A 19,817-nucleotide genomic window follows, 5' to 3' on the forward strand; every position below is an offset into this window, starting at 1 on the left:
AAGAGATGTTAGGTGCGATAGGTTTGAGATATCAATATGAGCCTTTATTCAGGATAAGGTAAACGTTCACAATAACCTGTGCATCCTTGGCATACCCTTTCAGGACTCGGCCCTTACAGCTACACCAGTTCCTGCCACCCTGCTCCCTCCATGCCGAGGATGCCCCAGTATGCCTTGCTGCCAAGACTACCCATTTATAGGTGCCATCCTATAATTCAAAAAGAAATTCTAAAAATTATGTTTATAATCCATTTGAATTAAAAGCTAAGTTCATGTTAACAATGATAGCACATGAGAGATTAATAATTATTTTTAAAGCCTATATTTAAGAATGTTTTCAGTGCTTCCCTGGTGGCACAGTGGTTGAGAGTCCACCTGCAGATGCAGGGGACCTGGGTTCGTGCCCAGGTCCGGGAGGATCCCACGTGCCGTGGAGCGACTGGGCCCGTGAGCCATGGCCGCTGGGCCTGCGCGTCCGGAGCCTGTGCCCCGCAACGGGAGAGGCCACAACAGTGAGAGGCCCGCGTACCGCAAAAAAAAAAAAAAAATAGAAGGCTTTCACATGTACTGATTGTATTTGATATCTACAACAAGGAGATGGTAGGAAAGATCTTGCATTTCTGTCTCTGCTTAACAATGGAGAATCCTGATCCTCTGAGAGGCTGACTGGCTCAAAGTCACAGATCCCGCAAGAGAGAGCTGGGAATCAAGTCTACACTTTTAGAAGCCAAAAGCTGTGTTCTTTTGGCCTAAATAAAACTGCCTCTCACATGAGACAAGCAATAAGAGGAGAAAAAAACACCAGCAAGACTAAAATAAAAAGAATCAATATGAAATGCTAAAACGTGTGAACACTCTACAAGGAGGGTAATGGTAATTTCTGAAAGCCTTAAAGAGGACAATTCGAATCTAGGAGATTCGATTAAGGTGGCTCTTCTGACATGTGAATATACTCTTTACTCTTCCACTGCAACCCACCACAGCCCATATCTATGGATCCATTCTGTACAATGCTGATGTACATACGCAAATGGCTCCCCATGAAGACACTTGAAAATAACTGTGCTGCCCTCTACTGTTCACAAAGGAGTAGGCATGCAAACAGCAAACAAACTTGCTACTTAAGTTGTGTCTCTGAGCTGATAATAAAAATGGACAGCTGCCAAGCGCTACAAACACCATTTCACTTTTATTAATAAGTGATTCAAAAGTACCTTTTTCATGGAAGTGATATTTGATTCATTACTGAGATCCAACAATTCCTGGGGCTTAATACAGACAATATAATTATTATTTCTAATTGTTGTTATTTGGATTTTATGTTCAAGTGTAACTGAAAGGACATGAACAGACATTTTGTACTTGTAGTTAGTTTGCAAATATCAGGGCTACATGAGCCTTAAAGGTCAAACAGACGCAAATGGATGTCTTCCACACGACAACTCTGACATGTAGGAGGCAGCTGCCTGGAGAAATGTATTAATAAGGATTCTGAGACCCTGTCTAGGCTCAGTGAGAAGGAGTTCCATAATTGATTAGTAATATCTTCCAAGGAAGGGAAACCGAGATGACAGTACACAGACAACATTCTTGCCATCCCTGTGCTAGCCCCATTCACAAATTTTACAGACGAAGAAATTGAGGTCCGAAGATCTTGTCGAAGATCTCACTGCTGCTTGAAGTTAGGCTGGGTCAAGAGTTCAAGTATCCTATACTCTGGACCATTCTTGTCATTAGATGTAAGTTTCTTAGCTAGACCTCTAAGAAGAGTGCTCAAGAAATTCCAGCCTAAACTTCAGAAAGTAAAAATGATGTTCGTTCTCAACATAGCTTAAGATAATTCCTGACGAGCACTGATGTGCATGTTTTCTCCTTTTCATAGACTGAGAGCCTTTGTGAAAGGTATAGGCCCAGGCAAAGCTCCTTCATTTTACAATTGATCTTTCTGATGATTTGTTCATAAGGAAATAGAATTTCCCATTGTAGAGCCATTTCCATGGTTACCCATTGATTTCCTATAGGAAACATCCTGTTTACACGGCCATTATGTCTTTATTGTAGAGGGTAAATCACCTTCTGAGTTTTCACTTTATCTGCAACCTGAGGCATATAAAAATGAGCTCTGCAAAATTAGCAGAACAAGATAAATAAATGATTCATGTGAGTTGGTTTTGCATGAATAAGTGATTAATCCTCTCTTTCAACCTTGTTAGGAGACAATGCAGAATTAATGTCATTCTATGCAAACAGAAGTCCACTTTTCTGAATTCTGACCTAATTATAGGTATTTGTTAAGTAAAATATATGTGAAATTTCTTGCAGTTAAAAAAGTCTGATAATACTGCTACTATAAATCAGGAACCAAATTTCTCTTTGTAAACCTGAACTGCAGATGCACATAGACTGTGATTTACACTAAAGGTTCTTTCAAAACATCCTGTATTGTAGCATGCCAAAGGTAAATGACCTTAGTGGCCCAAAACAGGCCTTACCAGTGCTTGCCAAATAGCCCAATGTTTGACTTAAACCGAACTCCATGTGGCAGCCTTAGCAGTCTGAACTAACTACTCTCTTGGAAGCAACACATCCAGGATACCAGTGTCTTGACACAGTGAGAAATGACCACTCATTAAATCAGTAGAATACTCAAGAACCTAAGGTCAACAGAATGAAAGTCCCGTAACTCAGGGGGAGGAGATGACAGACAGTTCCATCCTATAGCGATGTGCCTTGGCTCTGCCAGAGGCTCAGGTCTCTGCCTCCAAGAGCATTTCACCTGTAGCGGGGACTTTGAACATAATCTCAGATCCACCAAATAACTCTATACAAGTCATAAAATAAGACCGCTAGGAGAAAGAGGTCACCTTGGACTAGAAAGTCAAAAAAGACTTCTCGTGTAGGAAGTGAGAGTGTATTTTGACTGGCGGCCCTGAAGAAGCAGTGAGATTTGAATAGGTTTAAGTGGAAAATTACAGAGCTAATAGTTAGTGAGCATTTACTATTATGGGCTGGGTACTCTGCTAAACCCTTTACACTACCTTATATCATCCTCACAACTATCCAATGAAGTGAGTAAGCCACTATCATATCCTTTTATAGGTGAGAAAGCTGGGGTTAAACAACTAGTGTTGCAGAGCTGGTAGCAATGATTTCAATACAGACTGTCTCCTGACTCTGCAGTGGCAACCACACCATTCCAGGCAGAGGGGGAAGAAAGGAACAGACTCCATGGGGATGCAAATCACATAGCAAGAGAGTGACAGAGGGTAAATCGCTCAATCAAGAGATGAGTGGTATAGTTAGATTGAGGAAGGGCTGGGAAAACTGCATGATGATGGATTACAGAGATCTCTGAATGCCATTCTTTGTAGGTAAGACATGTGAGAACTGAACTCCAACTGAGAAAGTGCCAATTAATTCAGGTGGCAATGACCTGCGAGGTGGGGGAGGTCTTAATCACCAGAACACTAAATGCTCATTATCCAACCTTGTAATTGGCAGCCTGGAAAAGTTAACAGCAAAAAACCAAGATCTGATCATGCTGTTAAGGAAAAGAAGAGAAAAGAAAGAAATAATCCTCTGATCTCTCCCAGACAACAAGTCTGTATTTCAGGTGTATGTTTTCCTATCTTCCTGTCCCCCCTGGAGATAAAACGAACAAAAGGAAGAACAGATGGGACTAAAAGCAGAAGTTAGCTGATGAAAGAAAACAGCAAGGCTGGAGGAAGGGTATATAGAGGACTTAGAAGGAGAGCAAAGGATTTGGAAATGTAAGGTTATCTCCCCAGCTGAACTAAACACACTCTAGTGACTATTTTGCAATGTTAAGTGGCTTTATAAAGTATTGGTAGAGATTGGTGCCTAGGAATAATCACACAGATCTCTCAGCAGAAAGGTCACCTGACAGAACCAGGTCAGCTATAAGACTCTGAGGCATGTGCATCAGCCCTTAGGTATAAAAAAATGCAGTACAGAGTCAGAGACTATTACTATACCTTCGACTGGTACATGTGGAAAATGAAACCAGAGAAGGTCAAGGGAAAGGGCATTGGACTGGGGATCAAGAAGGTGGTTAGTCCTCCTGAGAGAGGTTATGTGCATTTCCCCCAGGTGACAAGGTAAGTGGTAGAGTCCCCAGATCCTGTTTCCTGCCTCTTAGGAGAGCATGCTTTCTTCCATTCCCTCGAGCTCCAGAATGAGCCAGGCTTTTATGCAAAGCCTAGCTCTGCCACTTATTAGAGGTGTGAATTTAGGCAAGTTACTTTCCTCTTTGTCATCAGGATAAACAAAAGAAGTTCTTTGCTTTCAAACAGCTAATGTAAATCTGGCACAAATAGGTAGACAAGGTCAAACAGCAGGAGCCCTGCAACAGGCTTATCATAATTATAACTAAGGAGGTAGAATGTCCGTCCCACTTCAGCTAGGGAAGGATAAACCCCTCCCCCTTCTCTACAGCTTCCAGGCTGACTCTGGAATTGGTCTGTTTTGGGGGAAGGGCAGGAAATCAGGACAGCACCTTCAATATTAGATAATAATATTTATTGATCACTCAGAGCTGTCTACTATACTTAGAGCATTATACACACGATCTCATTCAATACCCCAATAATCCTGTGGATATTCGTCTCAGTTGTACAGATGAGTAAGTGACTTGCCCAAACCCCACTGGAACTGGGACCTGGGTCCAAACTACTGGCAAGCTGTTTCATGAACAACGATACTGCTGCAGCCTTCCTGGTGTTTTTGCTGTGACCAAACTCAGGACACTCCAGTGCAAACAAGAAGGTCTTACCAGTCCAAACATACATCTTAACTCCCAGGCACCATTGCCATTCCCTGTAGAGCAGAATTTTTGAATGCCAATTCAATACATTTTGTTGCATTCCACCAATTTTCCAGGCACTAGGGTGATATAGTGATTACAAAGAAATAAGAGGCACATTTCTGTCCTCAAGAAACTTATAGTGTGGCATGAAGATGACAAAGAAACAGATAACAGCAAATTAAAGCATTTTATTCCGAGATATATTTGAAAAGTACAGGTGTACAAAGGAGGGAGGAAGGAAGGGAACAGGGAAGGAAACATTGAGGGGTGACTACGGAAGAAAGGAAACAAGAGGTCTTTTAGCACTTACTATGTATCAGGCACTGTGCTAGGCTCTATATCACCTTACCTCTCAATTCTCCCAACACCACTGTAAATAACATTACTCCCCAAACGTCCCTACTCCAAACCCTGCAGAGGCTTTTCATCACACTTAGAATGACCTGGTCCTTCATGATCTGGTTTCTTGCTTCCTCTCTGACCGTAAGTCCTACCACACACAACTCCTTCACTGTACCTTGAACATTCCAAGCTCCTTCCAACCTTACAGCCTTTGATACTCGTTCTTTCCACCTGAAATGCTCCCCCACCCCACAGATAGCCATGTGGCCTGCTTCTCTCCCTCTCCTCAACAGTGTTTCTACTCAAGTGTCACTTCCACAGGAGGCTCTCCCTGACTCTCCTAATAATCCATCTCCCACCTTCACTCTCCGTCTCCTTGCTCTGCTTTCGTTTTCCTCAAGGCACTTACATTACCTAAGCTTGAACATGAGCTCCATGAGGGCAGTAAGACATCCTGAGTCTAAAGAGTACCTGGCACGTAGCAAGCACTCAAGGAAAATATTATGAATGAGCTAAACAATCTGCCTTTGCAAGATAAGGAAACAGGGACTCAGAGAGATTAAGTTCCTTCACCAAGTCACACAGACAGATCTAGTGATTTCAGGGGCTTGTTATGAGGCTCACTCCTGCCTCAGGCCTTTGGCCTTGAAATTCTAGCTCTTCGCATAGCTGGCTCCTTCTTCTCTCTTTAGAAAGGCCTTCTGAGGTAACTCTATCTAAAAGCTCCCCCATCACCGCACACTGCCAGTCCCCTCTATCACATTGCTCTATCTCACATTCTTCACGACACTCACTACTCTGACGTTATCTCGTGGCTTGTTTACTTTCTATTACCTTCCCTACTAGAATGTAAGCGCCATGAGCACTGAGACCATATCTTCCTTGTTTGCTGGTCCACAGTGCAAGCACAGAATAGGCAATGGAAAATAAACCAGTAAAGGAAGAAGGTGTACCAAATGTAAAATAGCTAGCTAGTGGGAAGCAGCCACATGGCAGAGGGAGATCAGCGCATTGCTTTGTGACCACCTAGAGGGGTGGGATAGGGAGGGTGGGAGGGAGACACAAGAGGGAGGGGATATGGGGATATATGTACATGTATAGCTGATTCACTTTGTTGTAGAGCAGAAACTAGCACACCACTGTAAAGCAATTATACTCCAATAAAGATGTTAAAAACAAACAAATAAATAAATAAATGAAAGAGGGTGTGCATGTACATCTCTGGGCACCATAAATGGCCCATAAGTGTTTACTAGCTACTAATTATATATTTTTTTAGTAATAGAGATGATGAGAAGAGTAATACTAAGACTTTAACAGGCAAAGATCTCAGGAAAAGAGATTCAAAGCAAAAAGATAGTGTAAACAAAGGTGGTTTTTCTTAGCTTGTATTCCCAAGGTAGTTTTGCCCCGTAAGTCTGTGGTCTGGGTAAAAATCGTAGAAACTGGCCTCAGTGAAATCACAGAGGTTCAGGGAGATGCTTTCACTCTTTATGGGTCAAAAATATTGTTTCAACGAAGAGCATGGCTTTGGGCACCTTCTCACACAATTCCACATGTTTAAAAGACGTACAAATATTTCCGTTTCAGAATGGCACCCAATGTGCAGTTCAGTTTGGACTCAGTTTTGTAACTCTCTACTCCAAGCTGAGAGGAGAACAGTCTTCCCTCAGTATCCCCTGCGGATTGGTTCCAGGACCCCCACAATACCAAATGTGTGGATGCTCAGGTCCCTTAGGTAAAAATGGCATAGTCCAATCGGCCCTCCATATCCTCGGGTGCAGCCACAGATTCAACCAACTGCTGACGGAACTTGATCCAGAACCTGCAGATAGGGAGGGCTGAACTTACTTATTCTTGTGACAAACAGTTTGGCGAATTTATGAGTGATCATCCAGGAATGGCAGAAAGTAAAACAACAAGGGCAATAAAAGTGAAAATCCACAAGATGTGTAGCCTGAAACATACAAATTTTTAATTCATAATTTAAAACAAGAATTGATACTTCTAAAAGAAAACTGAAAGAGGTGATAAAATTGAAGTTCTAACATGGAGTAAAATGAATAAAGTGTTCATATGTCTTTAAGATTCCCTCACAGCCAACAGAGAGGGCAGGGTAACTTCCTGAGCCTAGAGTAAATCTTAACTTTATTTTGGAATTACTTAGGCAAAGCTGCTGTTGCCAAAAAGAATAATCCCTTTATACATACTATACCCAACACCCAGAGGCTCTAAAATCATTCCTTATAAAAATATATGAAGAGCTGAAGGATGTTGCAAAGAACAGTGGATGTGGGATAAAAACATCTGCATTCAAACCTGGGCTCTGAGTGTGTAAGACTGGAGGGACAGGACAGGAAGGCTGGGGTGTTGAATCTTGGCTCAAATACAAACTCCCCAGCTACCTACCTATCTCTCTTCTCTGTACCACTACAATTTCCCTTGAGACAGAGGTTTAACATGCCCAAGACTTGTCCTTGGAAGGCAGGCCTCCTAGGAAAGAAGTCAGCTTTCTGAAAAGTTCCATGGAAACTCATCAGTGGCCTACTGCTTAAGTCAATTAATCCTGGTCAATGATGGCAAGTCTTGGACCCCAGTCCCCCAATCATGCCAGCTTTCCCAGCCTGAATGCTGATGTGGCAAATCCTGCCAATAGCGTGCTAGGTCATATAGCTACAACCATAAGGCTTGGACTCTAGCCTGCTAATCACTCTAGGAGAGGGGCTGATGCTACTACCCCCAACCATAAAGGCTGAGTTAAGAGCATGTAGCTGGAGCCAACTCACAATGCTATCGTATTGTGACTGGCTACTAACTGCAGCAAGGGTGAACTGATGCCTCCCTAAAAATTCGGCTTAAGAGCCCCAAAGCCCAAGGATGGGAATCTCCCTCCCAGAATATGACTTCCAGCCATGCCAGATAGCTGTGTGCAACACCAGAATCTGATGAACAAAGAGAACTACACATCTCGTTCATGACTCTGTTAAGTTCTCCCCCAGGGCTGATATGTGTACAGTCTGACTATCTGCCCTGGTTCCCACAACACCTCCTCTATTGATAATGCATATCAAGGGAGGGAGAGTACTTCTTAATAACCATTTGGAGGTTGTGGAAATAGAAAGGGAAAGCATATGTATATATACATTTATTTACAGCTGAAGACTGGGTTAGTGTGTCTACCCATCTCCATAATAAATACTTATCAAATATCAGGCAATGTCCTGGATATTGGAGGAACGCAAAGAATAGTCGTAGTCATGCCAATCTTGCTCTCAAAGAGTTTAGGTTCTTGTAGGAGATATAAGATAGATACATAGAAAATTCCAATATAGAATAGAAAATTATTAGTGTCACCAAAAAAGTACAGTTTAAATGTCACAGTAGTTCAGGAAGGAAGATATTGTGGAAGTGATGACATTTAAGCCAGAAGAATGGCATTAACAGAGAGAGAAAATGGCATAAGCCAAGACAGAGAGGAGAAGGTGAAGACTGACTGGAGTACAGGGCATATTTGGGGAAGCTAGGGAATATGGATGGAAAGGTCATCTATCAGAGGCTTTAAGCACTAGACTAGGAATATAAACTTTATTCTGAAGACCAAGAGGAGCCACTCAAAGATGATGACCCCTCAGAGCTCTTGTCAGAGGAATTCCAGAGGCAAGAGGTCACCCTACCAGATGACCTCTGATGGCTCTCCTCCCTCTCATATCCCCTGAGTTTCTAGATTCCTGCTGAAGAAGAAATAATCCTTCAATTTAGACATGGCCACATTGGCTGTGTTAGGGCTTGGAGTGTCGGAAAGCTACTAAATGCCTTATGAAAGCACTGGCTATATCGCAGGTGATATAGAGAGAGCAAAGTTCAAGCAACTAAAGGGAATAGAAAACCCAAGCCAGAGGGGGCTCTTCTCTTCCTGGTGATCCCCTTGGGCAAGAAGTCAGTTCAGAGATTCAGAGACATCATCAGCTTGTTTTCTCACAATTTCTCAGCAGTGAAGTAATATTTTTCCTCTTTACCTCACTGTTTGACACATAAGTGGTACTCCCTCCCAACATCTGATAGTTGCATTAAATAGCTGAAGGGAAAATAACTATTGTGGGCTAGACGGAATAACTAAACTCTAGGCATCCTTATCCTGATTAAATCCATTTACAGTGAACTCGAGCCAAGCGAAGCAACTATTTACAGAGCAGCTAGAAAGAACTTGCAGGATTCACTGAACTGGAATTTGCTGTGCTGAGCTGATTCTACAAAACTGTGATTACAAAACCACAAAGCTTGACCAAGGAAAGATTCATGTGTTTAATGACCTTGTATCTGAAATCACACTCAGTCTGAAATCTCCTTCCTTTCCTACTACAGGAATTAGCTAACTATATTGCTTTACTTATACAATTTTGTGTCTAAATACTATGACTACTGTCAAGTGTGGTTTCTAAAAATTTATTATGAAGAAACCGACAAATATGCAAAGATGCATGCAGAAGGATGTTCACTGCAGCATTTCGTAAAATACTGAAAGACTGGAAACAATATAAATATCCAACAGGAGAGACTTGTTTAAGTAAAGTACAGTCACAAAATGAACTACCAGCCAGCCAATAAAAAGAATAAATTAGATGTACTAACAAGAGAAGATGTCCATGTGTCCCTTAAATATTGCTCAGAAAAATAAACAGGATGCAAACAGTATGTATAACATAATCTAATTTTTAAATATATATATGTTTATATATAAATACACATTTATATAATTTAAATGTATATATAAATGTGTATATAAATATGTAAGGTATATACACAAGATCAATGTATGAAAAAATATATATAGCATATATATGTACATATATATCACAGTGAATGAGATATATTTATAGATAGATAGATAGATATAATTATATATACAAGAGTATGAGAGAAAGAAGAGCCTAAAAGTCATGAACCAAATTAACAAGTTAACAGTGATTGTTTCTAGGGGTTTGATATCATGGAGAATCCTCATTTTCTATTTAGTGTACTTCTGAATGGATTGAATTTTGTTACAATAAGCATATATTATTTTTACAATCAGAGAAAGGATATTTCTATCAGAAAAGGAAGATAGAAAACGAGACTTCATTAACTTTTCCAGATGTAAATATTACTTATATTAGAGATAATTTTTAAATCTCTTTAAGTGTACTGAAAATAAAGGGTGGAATAAAATAAGCCACCTGGTATACTGAAAAGAATACTGGACGTAAATTTCAAAGTCTTCAGTTATGCATCCTAGCTCTCCATTTTCTCTCTCCAAACCACAGCTTCTTTATTTATAAAATAAGTGTCTATATTTACTGGCTCTCAAAGTCCCTCCAAGCAGTAACATTTCATTATGCTAACTGGAAATAAACATTCCAGGATTCAATCCTCCCTTATTAGAAATGGCCTGCAATGAGCTCTACAAAACTGCTGTAATTCAAAGACAGATGGGAGTGGTCCCAAACCTTTGGAAGAGCTGGGTTACATAATGGAATACATTTCAATCTTAGATCCCCAAATAACAAGCACATTCTAGCTGACTAAGCAACAAATGTGAGGGAAAAGGGAACAAGGCCTTTTTGTGACTTGCAGTCAGAATTTCTGCCAATAATTCTATAATGACTCCCTACATACACACACACACACACACACACACACACACACACACACACACACACACACACACACGCCATTTTTAGAGACGAAATTTACTCCAGAGACGTAAAGGGGACCTTCACAAAATCTCACAGTTGATGAGAAGACAATGCAGGACTACAAACATGTAATCATATCTAGACTGAGTGTAATACGCTTTAGACCTCACAGCCCACATCTGATGAGTCTCTTTGTAATACCTCCCACTGCTCAGTTTACTCCTCTGAAACTGTAACAGATTAAAAGGGAAAGATTCTTTAAAAAGGATGATTTCCATTTCCCTTTTCCCACCCTTATACGTAGGCACGCTGACATATACCTACCATCTATTTTGAGGCTACAGTCACACTCAAGGTGTGGATCTGAGTTACCCTACCCACTTCCAAGGAACCAAACAAACTTTAAGATGGAAGATAAATTTAAAAGGGTCAACTTAGAAGCATAAAGCAACTGTGTTTAATAGAAAGATCACGAAACTAGGAAATGAAAGACCTAGGTTCAAATCCTAGTTCTGTTACTTGGTTGCTGTAGGACCTTGATCAAGCTAGTTAAGATTTCTAGGCCTCAGTTCTCATCTGTATAATTTGGAAACCATTCATTCATTTATTCAACAAATATCTGAGCGCCCACATGTGCCAGCCATGGTACTAGATGTAGAGGATACAATGTTGGGCCAAACCAGATGCAGCTAGTCCTTCTTCTCACGGAATTTGTAGTCTAGAAGGAGAGTTGAACATTAAATAATCATACAAATAAGTGGATGAGGATTAGAAGACAAACAATGATCATTTCAGAGCATATAACAGAAGTAACTGACCTAGTCTTGAGCAAGTGATACTTCAACTTGTATTTGATGAACGAGTAGTCGTTATCTTGGTGAAAGGAGGGGGGAGAAAGAGGAAGTATATTCCAGGAATAGGAAGCACTATGTTCAAAGACCCTGTGGTAGCAGAAAGCATAGATGGTTTGAGGAACTAAAAGAAGGCAATGAAAATGGCTATTGAAAAGTTTTAAGCATGGGAGTGAATGTCACAGGGTAGTTGTGAGATGATATGAAACAGGGCATAGAACATTGCTTTAATGATTAAAGCACAAGATATGATAGATGTTAATAGGAGGAAAAAGTATACAATCATTTGAAACAACTCTCCCCCCAACTCAAAGGCATTATCAGAATACTAGCTGATATTGCTCAGTGACTAGGGTACTTTGCCAATAAAGGCAAGAATGGAATATAACAGCACCGCAGTAACTTTTTCTCAAGTTAAAAATCTTCCAGCAAAAGATATAAGGTTCACCATGTTTAAAATCTTCCAGCAAATGATATAAGGTTCACCATGTTTAAAAGAAGGGTCTGACTTTAGGGAAAGGATTTGTCAGAAGCCTCCACTGCAGAGCCACCAATGAACGCTAACCCAGTTTGATACAGTAGAGATGAAACGCCAGAACAGCAGCCACCCAGGTTGCGATCAAATGCAGCTGCTTGGAAACAATTCAAAACGCAGTCGCCTGACTTCCTGAACTCCTGAGTCAAGTTCCAACCAAAGAAATTATAAGCTGACTTTGCCACAAGTAAAATTTCTACTAAAATAAAATAAAATGGGTATTTTATTTTGAACTTAAATGAAACTTCAAGAAAAGTAACAGAATTGGTGGGTCTTTTTTCTTCCTTAAGAACACTGCTGGGGAATTTACTAATAGACTTATAAATAAGGGCGATAGAATGTCAACCCTGATAAGGATATTAATTAAATGAAAATTGACTGTTGACATTTCTGGCAACAAGCTAGTAGATCAAGCACAAACCCAAAGGAAGACAGAAGGTCAAGGTGATATTACACGTGCCAGAAAATAAGTTAAAAGTTTCTGAATAAGCTAAGACATATGAAGTTGCAGACCTGTGGACTTTTTTGCTTATAAAAAGTCTAAAATAGAACCATCTAAAACATAAGTGGCAAGGAATTTGCCAGAAACATATTAGATACCAATCAGCATGACTTAATATAGAATAGGCCAATGTAAATTTTCTTCTTTAACAAAGCAGCAGATCATAAAAATAAAGGAAACAAGGATATGCAATCTATCATAACTTTAGCAATCTTCTGAGTTCTACCATGCAATACCTAGTACCATGTAAGGGGAAATATAATGAAGTGGCTAGAAGGTTATAGCCAAAGAGTGGTTAACGCATCAGAATAAATTATAGGAGTATTAAAGATTTAAATATATAAAAAAATCAAATCATTAAAAAGGAATTGAATATTTATTAAATCTTTGGAAAGGGCAATTAGAAGCAATTTAAAAAACATAAAGGAAAATAAAAAAGGAAAAGGACATACTACATCACCATCAAATGAACACACTTCCAAATACAAAAAACAAACAAACAAATCCAAAATAGAGACAAATAACAGATTGGGGAAAACACTGGCAAATAATATGGTAGACACCAGATTAGCATTTTTTAGTACACAGCAAGGTCACCAAGACACCAATGGAAAAACAAGTAAAGAATGATGAAGACAAATTAAGGTCTGGTTTCTAATGCAGTTTTGTTTGGGTCATTGCTTTGATTCCTATGTATATTTGTTACCTACTGTCATATAACAAATTACCTCAAAATTTAACAGCTTAAAATACTAAACATTTATTACCTCATGATTCCTGTGAATTAGAAATTTAGAAGCAGCTTAGTTGACTGGAGCAGCAGTCATCTGAAGCCTTGACTGGGGCTGGAGGATCCATTTCTAAGACGGCTCACGTGCATGGATGTCGGCAGAAGACCTCAGTCTCACTTCTCCACAGGTTGCCTGAGTATCCTCTCAACATGGCAGCTGACTTCCCCCTTAGTGAATGATCCAAGAAAGAACATGAGAGAAGCCCCAATGTATTTTATGATACAGCCTCATAAGTCACACTCTGTCACTTTCATAACATCTTACTGGTTACATGGGTCAGTCCCATCCAATGTGGGAGAAGACAAACTAGGGCTTAAAAGTCATAATACTGCCCAATAATACTGATTAATAATAGAAAATGGAAATCTTTCCTTCATTCACTAAACGTCTATTGAATATCTACAATGTGCTATCCAGAATACTAAGTGCCACCTTGGTAAAATCCATTCAAAACAGTTGATCTCAGTCACAAATTACTCTAGCAATAGTAGTACATTTCAAAGCTGAGCAAGAGTGAGAAATGTAGTTTTCAAGTGGCCCAAATTCTGTGGGCCACTGCACCAGTGAGAATCTCAAAACTCTATTCAATGGCCAGAGAGCTGTCCATCAATGTCAAAATACTTCTGTCTAACACTACAACTGTCCCAAGCATGTCAACACAAATTTCCAAACAGAGTCAGTAGCTTTCTAGCCAGGATCAACACAAGAATCATCAACTAAAGCTTGAAAGGCTTAGATCTGAAGCTTGTAGAAAGTCTCAAGATTGTTTCAAATCTAACTCATAAGCCTTCCTGAAGGTCTAAAACTCCATCCTATGTACCAAAGATGATACTTTTAGTCCACTAACCCTAGAGTATGCATTTTGCTTTGTCTACTATCCAATCAACAAATATTTGTGGAATAACTGTTAGATAGCAGGCACTGTACTAGCTCTGGGGAAATACACACTGTCTTCATGGGAGAGATAGGCAGTAAGCAAGCAAACAAACTAAATAATATAGCTTGTTGGTCTCTGGCAACGAAACCCTTAAATAGCAGACACTCCTCATAAACCAAAATTGGATTGTTCTTTTGGGGATCTTTGCAAAGTCTGACCATGTCCAAGTAGATCAAAAAATACGGAAAGCTTTAGTGAATGCGCAAACATCTCTCTTTCTATGAGGAATGTTCTCAGTTAAGGAACGCTTCACTTGGAAAGTCTTTTTGCCCTTTAAATATTCCACTGCTTTATAGAGACCTTGCTTTCTAAGATTCCAGATCTGCTAATGATATAATCAATAATAATAATTATTGTACAGTATTTGCAGTTTGGAATATATTTTTTATAAATATTATCTCATTTAAAAAATAATAATACAACTTATTATGCTGTACTAATACAGCATATTAAGCATTATGAAAATGCTTGGCAAGAGCTTGGACCTATCAGATGACAGTCTGGCTGAAACAGGGGAAAAGGGGAGCGTTCCTCAAAATGAGGTAATAGAGCTATGGGAAAGAAGCCAACCTATACAGCGCCTTAAGGCCCAAGGCAGGAGTTTACGTTTTATGCTACATGCAGTGGGAAACTAGTGAATGATTTTCATCAGGCAAGTGACAAGGTCAGGTTTAAATCTGTAGTTTGTGGAATGCTGTACTATACCCATGTAGTCGTGTGATAACTGCTAAAGAGTGAGTAGGTCAGTCAAGGGCCAAGAAATCAGGCAACCTGACTTGGCCCATATAGAGACCCAGACCCTTGGCCTTATCGTCATTAGAACAGTGCCATTTACCCTAGGCACTGAAATAAATGCAGCTATTTCTGCTGATGGTTATTTTCTCCTCATTTACTGAAAGTGAAAGGTCTTCTCTTCATGATTCATTCACAAGTCCTGCTGATCCTCCTAATTAAAAAGTTTTCAAACAAGTTGATACATTAGTTATTATGAGCCCAGACACACCAGGCATAAATCCTTTCTGCCACCCATATGCATGCCAGGAGTTCACTGCTGTATCTTTCATCATTATGAAGGAGATTCTTCAATAAAATTTGCATGACACCATCTGCCACGTTCTCCTCTCAACTCTTTTGGTGGGGTGACTGCTCAGTGATTATGAATATCATATCTGGCGTCTTAAAAAAAATAAAACCCTAACAGAGACTCAAGGGGAAAAAAAGAGTCGTAAGACTTATCAACTGGGAAGTGCCATGGAGCACAGACGTAGGAATGCACCGTGGGCTACGCTTTTTACACCACAGTCAATAATGCAGTAAGAAATAAACTGAATCTGTAGTCATCTTAGGTTTCAGAAAATTAACTGGCTCATTCTTGCATCCTTTTTAACTATTGCACCTTTTCATCAGTATAACTGGTTATAAAGGCGAAATGGGAAATTCTGAAAATTAAGCTGTCTCTCCACTTACGTTAAACCTGTTTATCCAAGGACAAGACTTTGAGGTTCAATCTCCTCTGAGGTAACTTCTCTAATTAATCCAATAACATGATTTATTCACATTATGTGACATTATATGTGGCCTCTGGCACAAAGCCACTAGCAAATAGGCATGTATCTTATTTGGGTTTTCCATTTCCCACACCACGTCCCACGCAATTAAAAAACAAACCCGCTGAGATAAGGACTTGGGTGCAAAGAATTTACTTTGGAAATACAGGGAGCAGCAGTTATGAAATAGAGAAAATAAGATACAGAAGTAGGAAAAAGGGGGTGCTGATAACCACTGTGGGCAACTGATGCTCAATGAATCTGGGGACTGATTCTTGAGAAACCACAGAGAATGCACCTAAGAATTTCCTCTGAAGGACAAGAGGCTGAGGCATTTATCCTATTTTCCACTGGCTGAGGTTTGCCACTGGAGTCATTAACTCCATGCTGTTCTGTCCTGGCCAAAAAGTGGACTAAGAGAGCTTCAGGGACTTAAAAAACTGTCCTGAGGCAGAAGAGCCGAGAGAAATGGATGGCTCTTCAGGTAGGATGTGGTCAGCTTACATGGGAACTGTCCAGCACAGCTACAGCTGAGATTCATGGTGGATCAAGAGAATGTGGCACAGGACACAAAAATATCTGCTACAGCACAGAAGGGCTGTTGCCAGTGATAACACTGAAAGGGTGAACAATCGTATCTCTTAATTCTTAGTGCTAGAGAGGGACTAACTGATCAGCTAGCTGAGTCTGAGAATTGCCTGACAAGTATTAAATGAGCACCTATTGAACACTATCTGAACAGTATGGGGAAATACAGATGTTAAAGGCAAGGTGCCCAACTCCCAAGGAGTTTACAATTTGGTAGGGATTATCAACAGTCACAAACAAACTAATATGTAACTGCTGGTTCTGACTATAAAGGCACAAAAAGTGAAAAACAGTACCATGAAGTGATTAAGAAAACGCACTCTGGAGTCAGATAGACCTAGGTGTACATCTAAGCCAGGATGTGCTGTGTGACCATGGACAAGCTGCTGCTTACTCTCTCTGTGTCATAATTTGTTTATCTAAAAATTAGGAAAAACAATAGTATCAGCTTCATGGGGTGGCTGTGAGAATTAAACATATGTAAAGCACTAATCACAGCCTGGCACATAAGTATTGGATAAATATTGGTTATTTTCATGAAAGTTGAGTAGAAATTTAATAGAATGAGATTTCAAGAAGAGAAAAAGGATCTCATCTCCATACCAGACACTTTCTCTTTCTTAAATATAGATTTTCCACAGCTCCTGCTCTAGCACCATTTTACCTTTGTTAGATGCTACACTATCTAAGGAACTACTTATATTAAGACCAGAAGACAGTAATTTTAAGGTGCATAAATATAGCACAAGATGTATGGGCTTTAGAGCAATACTAACCTAAGTTCAATCCATACATTTTGTCACTGCATGATTTTGGATAAATCTAAGTGCCCACCATTCAGTTGTATCATCTATAAAATGTGAATGACATTATCTGCTCATAGGGCCACTGTGAACTTTAAATGAGAGTATCTCTAAAGGGTTCACAACACATTTTATACCCTGAAAAGTGTTGATCGTTACTAGTCACTATTCATTCAGTGGATGCTTACGAGGCACCTATTATCTGTACCAGCTTCTGGGGAATAAAAAGAGAAGGGCATGAATAAGGTGCCCTTATTATTTTGACTTTTCAACAGTCAAAAGCCTTACAGGTTAATGTTAATACTTAAACAAACCTGGCCATTTAATGGTATTCAAATTAGTAAGTTACCCTAATATCTATTCCTATTATCCTAATATCAAAGGGAAGGAGGGAGTAAGGGAAGGAGGGAGAGAGGGAGGGAAGGAGAGAGGGAGAGAAGAAACTAAGCTAGTTAGCTCTGAGACAGGGTTCCTGGAAATACAGGATAATGAGATCTACCTAAATTCATAACCTCTCCAAGGGTAATTAAAAGCCCACAAAGTGAACCAAACTCAGAGAAGTTTCCTCTAACACAGGGCTAAGAATGTATAAGGCTAACCTATCCACCCTGGACTTGGAACACATAAAAATGTTGCTCTTCCCCAGTCTTTCAATCCAGGTGAAACCAGGATGAAATATCCATTAATGACAGCCAGGAAGGGAGGTGATGTCATAATGTTGAGTAGAGAGGAAAAAAAGAACAAGGTGAGGGTAAGGATTGCTCTACCAGCTACATTGCACATAAGGCCTCACCTATTTCTTAAGTCACTGCCTTGCAAAGCTGTAATGGGGGCTCGTCAGAGAGGAGGATCTAGGATGGTATCCCAATTTTTTTTTATCTCAAGAATACGTCTCAGGATGAGCGTGATCTTTACAGGGCTATACTCCTCCTTGGCTCAATAATGTTCCTTCCTAAAATTTGCAGAACACTTTATAGTTCACAAACCACTTTAATATCCATTATCTCACTTAATTCTCACAAAACTCTGTGTGATGTGAGCCTTTTAATCTCCATTTCATAGATGAACAATCTGAGACTTGCAAAGCTTATGCAACCTGTTTGAGGTCCTATACCGAAATGCAAAAGAGCTCAGACTAAAACGCAAGTCTTCTGGTCCCATTTCCTAGTCATTTGTCACACTTGCATGGACCTCTGAGGAAAGGGAAGGTGAAATCAATGGAACCGGAAAGAAGTGACAACAGGAAGCAATGTGTCCTCAGAGACCTTGAGGGATCTCCCTCAAATAAGAATTCCTAACTAAAGAACTGGTGACTCCAACTCTATGCCGTCACTCCAGGCAGTTAGAAGTGAAATCCTTATGAGTGTGAAGCTTACTCCATGAAGAGCACCATTACAGCCAAGACAGTAGAATTCATTTGAAACTAATTGGTGAGTAATGAAGTTGCTAAGGGTTATGAGCCTTGCACTAACACTAATACAGAGGTACAGTGTCAACAATAAAACTGTAACCACTCGCAAAATGAGCCTTCTGTGGAGAAAGGGCAGGTCTTTTCCCTTGGCCTAGAGGCAAAAACTGCATTAGACAATTTCAAGAATGATAAGATCACTTTCTTTTGCATGGTCCTAAATAGTGAATAGAAAGAACAGCTTCATCCTTAGAAATAACTGATTGTTTGATATTGGGACAAGGAAAAAAGTATGTAATTCTCTAGTTAAAATTTCAAGCATTTAAGAAAGTGGGTATGTCTATATAATATCCTTCAAAGCATGCCCAGAGACAAAAAGAAAATACAGAGCCCTTTGCATCCAACCTTGCACATGCAATTGTCTGCTACCACAGAAGAGTGCCAAAGAAATTGTGATTTTTAAGCAGAAAAGGACTGGCCCCAGTGGACCTGTCAGAACACATTATCCTCCTATGCAACTCCCAGATAGCTGAATGAATCAATCTATTGAGTGATGAGGAAAATCTACTGCAAAACAACTATTTTGGTTCTTGCTTGTTTGATATTGAGTTGTTCTTAATTGTATTTTTTTTACAGGTTTTTAAATTTTTTTTATTAATTTACTTATTTTTGGCTGCACTGGGTCTTTGCTGCTGTGCACAGGCTTTCTTTAGTTGCAGTGAGCAAAGGCTACTCTTCACTGCGGTACATGGGCTTCTCATTGCGGTGGCTTCTCTTGTTGTGGAGCATGGGCTCTAGGTGCGCAGCCTCAGTAGTTGTGCCCCACAGGCTCCGTAGCTGTGGCTCACGGGCTCTAGAGTGCAGGCTCAGTAGTTGCTCCGCGGCATGTGGGATCTTCTGGGACCAGGGCTTGAACCCATGTCCCCTGCTTTGGCAGGCGGATTCTTCACCACTGCGCCACCAGGGAAGCCCCCTTAATTGTACTGACTAAGAGAAACAATTTTTTCCAGAGGTCA

At 40.0% G+C, this 19,817-nt stretch overlaps 1 protein-coding gene across 2 annotated transcripts in view; it reads right to left on the reverse strand.

Moving 5' to 3' along the window:
- Nucleotides 1-13,116: 13,116 nt before the first annotated feature.
- The window catches only part of SUMF1 (sulfatase modifying factor 1), a 372,466-nt gene continuing 365,765 nt past the window's right edge, over nucleotides 13,117-19,817 (reverse strand). The window contains exon 11 of one of the 2 annotated variants that reach the window (XR_004528608.2): nucleotides 13,117-13,685. The gene's annotated coding sequence lies outside the window, so the exon portion shown is untranslated. The remainder of the gene's footprint in view (nucleotides 13,686-19,817) is intronic. The other variant, XM_073787582.1, reaches the window with a different exon arrangement.

This window comes from Tursiops truncatus, chromosome 10 (genome assembly GCF_011762595.2).
Source record: "Tursiops truncatus isolate mTurTru1 chromosome 10, mTurTru1.mat.Y, whole genome shotgun sequence".
Classification (NCBI taxonomy): domain Eukaryota; kingdom Metazoa; phylum Chordata; class Mammalia; order Artiodactyla; family Delphinidae; genus Tursiops; species Tursiops truncatus.